Here is an 8,535-nt window from a genome sequence, read left to right on the forward strand (position 1 = left end):
CAGGGCACACAGGAGAAGCGCCCATCTGCTTCTCCACCCCTCTCCCTCTCCTTCCTCTCTGTCTCTCTCTTCCCCTCCCACAGCCAAGGTTCCATTGGAGCAAAAAGTTGGCCCAGGTGCTGAGGATGGCTCTGTGGCCTCTGCCTCAGGTGCTAGAATGGCTCTGGTTGCAACAGAGCAACGCTTGGGTGAATCCCAGTCGGGCACATGCGGGAGTCTGTCTGACTGCCTCCCTGTTTCCAACTTCAGAAAAATACCAAAAAAAATGAGTAAATAAAAAAATATTAAATAACTTTTCAGTGCCAGGTCCTGGGATAAGTATTAGTACCCTTAAAAGATCATGATGTGTGTTTATCATGTAATCTACTACACACCAGTTCCAAAGCTGGGCAGACAATTATCCCTTTTTATGTTGTTTCTATAAAACTCATGCAAAGTTTCAAATTAAAAGGCTATTCTTAAAAAAAGAAAGTTTTGTATCCATTATTTTGATATTTCTCTTATTTTAAATTTAATCTTCAATTAATCATTAAAAGTATCAGAATATAAAATTGTGTCATTTCAAGTATGTTTGTCATTGGAATTAAAGCCTGATCAAGTAGTCTCTTCTAATTCCTAGTTAGGGGAGACACATCAGAAGCTGAGAAATACCCGCCTTGGTGGTGAGCAGAGGTGAAAGGGTCTGGAGCCAGGTGTTGCTCATGACAGTAACGGGAGGCACAGACATTCATGGCATGTCACGCATGTCTATCACCCCACTTAGAATATTTTTGCAACTTTGTGTAAATCAATCTAGAATGTGAAGCTCTTCCAGTGCTTTGTCACAAAAAAAGGCAATCACATGTTTGTGCAATTTAATCAAGTCTAATAGAGTGACAAATTATTTATTGGGCATTACTTTTATAATAGAAATATGTCATATCTGAATTACTGTTGTGGATGAAATGATCATGTTCCCTCAAAATTAATAGATTGAAGCCTTGGCCCTTGATGAGACTATATTTGGAGATAAGGCCCATGAGGAGGCTATAAAGTTCAGATGAGGTTATAAGGGTGGAGTTCTGATCCGATAATATTAGTGTTCTTATAAGAAGAGTCACCATAATGCTTGCTGCTAGAAATGCCATGCACTGAAGAAAGGCCATTGCAGGCCATGACAAGAAGGTGGCTGTCTAAATGACAGGAAGAGAGCTCTCATCAGAAATTAAATTTGCAAATATCTTTATCTTGGACTCTAGAACTGTGAGAATATACATATCTATTTTTTAAGTCACCCACTCTGTAGTATTTTGTTATGACAGCCCATGAAGACTAAGACAATTAGTTAGCAATCTGTGCTAGGGTATGTGGAATTATAATTTTATTCACCTCAAATATTTTCAAAGTTCTGAAGCCAAATATCTTGGATAAGAGCTCAGGCTCTGATTGCTCCATTTTGGTTATGGTCTAGCATGCTGTCTTTCTCACAGTAAAGACTGGCTTAGTAAATAAATATTAAATTGTGGAAATGGAAATAGAGTGGAAGTAGGTAGGATGAGTCTTTTTTTTTAACAGTGACAGAGAGAGAGTCAGAGAGAGGGATAGATAAGGACAGACAGACAGAAACGGAGAGAGATGAGAAGCATCTCTTAGTTGTTCATTGTAACTAAATTGTTGTTGCAACTTAGTTGTTCATTCATTTTGACACCTTAGTTGTTCATTGATTGCTTTCTCATACGTACCTTGACCGCAGGCCTTCAGCAGACCGAGTAACCCCTTGCTCGAGCCAGCGACCTTGGGTCCAAGCTGGTGAGCTTTGCTCAAACCAGATGAGCCCGTGCTCAGGCTGGGACCTCGGGGTCTCGAACCTGGGTCCTCTGCATCCCAGTCCGACGCTCCATCCACTGCACCACCACCCAGTCAGGTGGTTGTATGAGTCTTGAACTCTGCTTCTTTCTACCTTTAGGACATTGAGTCTCTCATCTCTGATCCCTAGTTTTTTCAAAGACACCTGCTGTGAGGTCCTTGGATGATCAAATGAGTTCATATATGTGAAACTGCTTTGTTTATCATGAATGCTATAAAATCCTAAGAGATTTATAAGAAGTCCCACTCTTGGACCTGGAAAAGGAAGGTCCTGCCTAAATGAACATGCTTCAGAGAACCTGCTGTAGCATGTTCTAGTCCTGCCCCTCACTATGGCATGAAGAAAAATCTTCGGGGTCAAGGAAGAGTGCCTGTGCAAAACTCAAGCAACAGGTTCTGCACCACAATCCAGGTAGCTGGGACACTGAATACTCTTTCTACCCAAAGAGTCCTTAGCTTTCAGAGCCTACCTTGACTTCTTCTTCAGGCCCACCCTGCCAGCCTGAAATGGACCACCTAGGTCTGAGAAGAGTCCAAAGGGGAGTGGTTCTGGGAAGAGTGCTTGGGCACAGCTTGGACTAGTGACCTGAGTTGTCTTTAAGGGTGTGTGTGGCAATGTGCATGTGTGCATGTGTGTGTGTGTGTGCTTGTGCATGTGTTCATATGTGTGTTTGCCTTCATGGTACAGAAAGAAGCTTGGAGAGGAACAGAAGGGAACCATTTAGTACTAGGGACTGTGGCTTGTGTCCTTTTTCAAAGCCCTGAAAACGTTAGGGCAAGTCTATATAAGAATTCTGGGTTCAGTATGTGTGATTTGGGGCTAACCAATAAGCATGTGTGGGTCTCAGTTGCCTCAAGTTATACAAAAAATATATGATTTGAACCCCATTAACAGATTTGGATACATAAAACCTGTGATATTTATAAAGTTCTTCCTCAATTCTACTTCTGTGAGATTCATGCTTAGATATTAATTTCTAGACTCTTATTTATCTACACCACTTTTATTGGCTTTCTAATAATCATCTCATTACATATATACCAATCACCTTTCTGATTTTTATTTTCATTTCATTATTATTATTATTACTTTTGTATTTTTCTGAAGTGAGAAGAAGGGAGACAGAGAGACAGACTCCTGCATGCACCCGACCAAGATCCACACAGCATGCCCACTAGGGGGCGATGTTCTGCCCATCTGGGGCGTTGCTCTGTTGCAAATGGATCTATTCTAGTGCCTGAGGCGAAGGCCATGGAGCCATCCTCAGTGGCCCGGCCAACTTTTGCTCCAGTGGAGCCTTGGCTGCAGAAGAAGAAGAGCAAGATCGAGAGAAAGGAGAGGGGGAAGGGTGGAGAAACAGATGGGCGCTTCTCCTGTGTGCCCTGGCTGGGAATTGAATCTGGGACTTCCACATGCCAGGCCAATGCTCTACCATTGAGCCCACCGGCCAGGGCCACCTTTCTAATTTTTAAATGTTTCACTGGACTTTTAAAATACTCTTCCTTCCTATTAAAAATTACTACCTATTAAAAATTTTCTCTTTGTCTTAATTGTCCAGATTCCATAATTACAATTGAAAATTATTATTTTCTATATATGTGTGTTTGTATCAATAGTCATTATATCTAATTCTTTCAGTTTAAAAATAAAATAATGTGTTTTAAATATCTGATTAATTTATACTTCAATTTGCTTTTATGTTTTAATAAGATTTATGCCTGCATTTGATATCATTTTAGGTATTGCTTGTCTGTGACATAGATCTTTGTAATGCATTCGAAGTTTGAGATTTCAAGGGGTGAGTTGAGGTTAAAAATTTTTACTTAATTTGGCTATAATAATTGAGAGTGTTTTAGGAAAAAAATGATCACATAATCAAAAAATGTTTTAAATGGGTAACTTTGTTTTAACTTAAATTGACATAAGGGAGTCTATAAGCTGGCCTAAGATTCACAGCATCATTTCTCTGGGAGAATCCCAAGAGGTCAGTGTATAAACAAGTAATTATTGAACACACCCAGGAGGATCTGGGTCTTATTCCCAGATCTGTCATTAAGCAAATTGCTTAATACCCTTGTCTTCACTTATACAAGGTTGTATTGAGGATCAATTTAGAGACAATGGATGAAGTGATATGTTAGAAATCAGGAACAGTCTGCAATTATAGTTTGTCACTACTGTTAATAATAAAATTATTACATAATGCCCATAATGTATAATTTAATTAATACAAAACTAATCCTTTTTCATTGTGAAAATACTTTACAAAGCTAAATGCTCTATTGTTGCATATGTAATTTAAGTCTTATGATTTCTTGACCTGTTTAATTGTAGGTAGAGCACAGAGCATTTACCTGGCAGCTATGGCTGATGCTATGCTGTGAGATCACTCCAGCAAAGATAAACCGTCCCCGGCATACCGGAGCTCGCTTGCTATACGGAAATGACTCAGCACTAGCCAGGCAGCCTCCTGACATTTTTTGGCCATTTGTCCTAGTATAACATCCTATTGGCTGAACCCATGTATATAAGCTAGTTTACTTCTTGTCTGCATCACTGAACTGGGTCCCCAGAGTTGGGTCTTTGTGTCTCCGTTGTCCTCACCCCTGGTAGGACTTGTCCACATTTAATAGAGTCAGCTTATTTCAGGCAGGGGTTGACTTAAAGGGAAACAATCTTTCCCCTGCTCTTATAACAGATTAAGATTACACTGTTAAAAAAAGTACAATTTGGCCCTGGCCGGTTGGCTCAATGGTAGAGCATCGGCCTGGCGTGTGGAAGTCCCGGGTTTGATTCCCGGCCAGGGCACACAGTAGAAGCCCCCATCTGCTTCTCTACCCCTCCCCCTCTCCTTCCTCTCTGTCTCTCTCTTCCCCTCCGCAGCAGAGGCTCCATTGGAGCAAAAGGTGGTCCAGCGCTGGGGATGGCTCCTTGGCCTCTGCCCCAGGCCCTAGAGTGGCTCTGGTCGCGACAGAGCAATGCCCCCTGGTGGGCGTGCCAGGTGGATCCCGGTGGGGCGCATGCGGGAGTCTGTCTCCTCATTTCCAGCTTCGGAAGAGTACAAAAAAAAAAAAAGAAAAAAAGAAACTGCAGTTTGTATTTTGTGTGTGTGTGTGTGTGCATTACAGCTGCAAATTGGTGAATAAAAGTATACATAAAATAATACTGTCACATATATAATCATGGATAAAGATCTTTAGGCTCATATTAGATAAGGTAATAATGCTAAGAGAATACTGTTGGGACAGACTGCTCACATTTGAATCCCACCAGAGGTATATTCCTGTGCAAATTTGTAGACTCCTCATACTTTTTTCATTGCATACCAATATATACCATAGATTGTGGTTAGAATAAAAGATCTAAATATGTAAAATTCATAATATTGAGTTTATAAATGTTTGTATTTCATGGTTAATAAATTTGAAAATATTGACTCTGTGGACCACAATTGTTTGAATTGTGATAAGAGAAAACCCCACAAAATATAAGGTTTATCATTTAAATTATTTCTAAGGGTAAAGTTCAGTGGTATCAGGTACATTCACAGTACAGGGGTGGGCAAAAGTAGTGTTTTATAGTTGTTCATATGGAAAATACAATAATAAATAAATAAATAAATAAATAATAATACAAAAATAAGCTATGTGTTTCATGATGTACTCATAGCTGTAAACCTACTTTTGCCCACTTCTGTATTGTGTAATGATGATCAGAATTCATTTCCAGAACTTTATATTACTCCAAACTAAAATTGTATCCCCACTAAACAATTAATACAATTGTCCCTTCAACCCAGCCCCTGGCACCCACCCTTCTATTTTCTGTCTCTATGGATTTGACTGCTCTATGTATCACACATAAGTGGAGTCATATATCACTTGTTATTTCAATCATAGCCACCCTAAATGGGTGTGAGATGATATCTCGTTATGGTTTTGACTTGCATTTCCCTGATGTTTAGTGAGCTGAGCATTTTTAATGCTTTTTAGTTATTTGTCTATCCTATTTAAAGAAATAGATATTCAAGCCCTTTGCCCATTTTTAATTTTATTTTTAAATATTTTTATTCATTAAATTTTAGAGAGATATGACAGGAGAGAGAGGAAAGAGAGAGAGAAAGACACTGATTTGTTGTTCCACTTATTTATGCATTCATTGGTTGGTTCTTGTATGTGCCCTGATCAGGGATTGAACCTGCAACCTTGGAATATTGGGACAATGTTCTAACCAACTGAGATACTTGGTTAAGTTTCTTTACTCATTTTCTTTTTTAATTGCTTGATTTTACATAGAGAACGAGAGAAAGAGAGAGAGAAAGAGAGAGAGAGAGGAAGGGGAAGAGAAAGAGAGAGAGAGAGAGAGAGAAGCATTCATTTGTTGTTTCACTTAGTTGTACACCCACTGGTTGCTTCCCATGTGTGTCCTGTTGTCAAGACTCGGTACTTTTAATTAAGAAAATATATTTTTATAGTTATCACAGTACCTGGTAAGGTATAGGAAAATTCTGCTAAGCACAAGATAGTATCAAATCAATTTTATGCACTTGTCTCAAAGTGTATAAATATTGCAAGACAAATATATTCACAGATATAATTTCTTTTTGTCTTCATTTAGAGATACTTTCTTTGACAAATACTTTACAAGTCTTATCAAATAACTTTTTTGTGACTATTTGAACTCTTAGTAAAATTTAGATATTACAAAATAAAGCATTTTACTTTAATTTTATTCTTATATATCATATAAATTTGTCCAATTAAAATATAAATCTTTTCAAGAAATATTTTAGGTAGTTGGGATACTGCAGAGAAATTGTAAAATTTCAAAGCTAGTGTAGAAAAATAGATTCCTGAAAAAATTAAAAATCAAACTGCCTTTTGACCTAGTTTTCCCACTTTTAGGAATATACCCTAAGAACACCATAGCACTATTCCAAATAAAGAAATGCACCCCCATGTTTATGGCAGCATTGTTCACAGTAGCGAAGATCTGGAAACAGCCCAAGTGTCTGTCAGTGGATGAGTGGATTAAAAAGCTTTGATACATATATACTATGGAATACTACTCAGCCATAAGAAATGATGACATCAGATCATTTACAATAACATGGATGGACCTTGATAACATTATACTGAGTGAAATAAGTAAATCAGAAAAAACTAAGAACTATAGGAGTCCATACATAGATGGGACATAAAAATGAGACTCAGAGACATGGACAAGAATGTGATGGTAATGGGGGGGAAGGGGAGGAAGAAAGGAGAGGGAGGGAGGAGGGGGAGGGGAAGGGCACATAGAAAACCAAATAGAAGGTGACACAAGAAAATTTGACTTTGGGTGAGAGGTAGGCAGCATAATCAAATGTCAAAATAATCTGGAGATGTTTTCTTTAAACATATGTGCACTGATTTATCAATGTCATCTCATTAAAATTAATAAAAAAATAAATTAAAAAAATGAAGGAAAAAATTTTCAAAATTTAATCTTATATACTTCTTTTTTTTTTAATAAATTTTATTAATGGTAATGGGATGACATTAATAAATCAGGGTACATATATTCAAAGAAAACATGTCTAGGTTATTTTGTCATCAAATTATGTTGCAAACCCCTCGCCCAAAGTCAGATTGTCCTCCGTCACCCTCTATCTAGTTCTCTGTACCCCTCCCCCTCTCCATAACTCTCTCCCTCCCTCCCTCTCATGTCCTCCCTCCCCCCCCCACCCTTGGTAACCACCACACTCTTGTCCATGTCTCTTAGTCTCATTTTTATGTTCCACCAATGTATGGAATCATGTAGTTCTTGTTTTTTTCTGATTTACTTATTTCACTCCTTATAATGTTATCAAGATCCCACCATTTTGCTGTAAATGATCTGATGTCATCATTTCTTATGGCTGAGTAGTATTCCATAGTGTATATGTGCCACATCTTCTTTATCCAGTCTTCTATTGAAGGGCTTTTAGGTTGTTTCCATGTCTTGGCCACTGTGAACAGTGCTGCAATGAACATGGGGCTACATGTGTCTTCACGTATCAATGTTTCTGAGGTTTTGGGGTATATACCCAGTAGAGGGATTGCTGGGTCATAAGGTAGTTCTATTTGCAGTTTTTTGAGGAACCACCATACTTTCCTCCATAATGGTTGTACTACTTTACAGTCCCACCAACAGTGAATGAGGGTTCCTTTTTCTCCACAGCCTCTCCAACATTTGCTATTACCCGTCTTGTTGATAATAGCTAATCTAACAGGAGTGAGGTGGTATCTCATTGTAGTTTTGATTTGCATTTCTCTAATAACTAATGAAGCTGAGCATCTTTTCATATATCTGTTGGGCATTTGTATCTCTTCCTGGGAGAAGTGTCTGTTCATGTCCTCTTCCCATTTTTTTATTGGATTGTTTGTTTGTTTGTTGTTGAGTTTTATGAGTTCTTTGTAAATTTTGGATATTAGGCCCTTATCTGAGCTGTCGTTTGAAAATATCAGTTCCCATATAGTTGGCTGTCTGTTTATTTTGATATCAGTTTCTCTTGCTGAGCAAAAACTTTTAATTCTGATGTAGTCCCATTCATTTATCTTTGCCTTCACTTCTCTTGCCATTGGAGTCAAGTTCATAAAATGTTCTTTAAAACCCAGGTCCATGATTTTAGTACCTACGTCTTCTTCTATGTACTTTATGGTTTCAGG

Source organism: Saccopteryx bilineata, chromosome 3, assembly GCF_036850765.1.
Source record: "Saccopteryx bilineata isolate mSacBil1 chromosome 3, mSacBil1_pri_phased_curated, whole genome shotgun sequence".
NCBI classification, from domain to species: Eukaryota; Metazoa; Chordata; class Mammalia; order Chiroptera; family Emballonuridae; genus Saccopteryx; species Saccopteryx bilineata.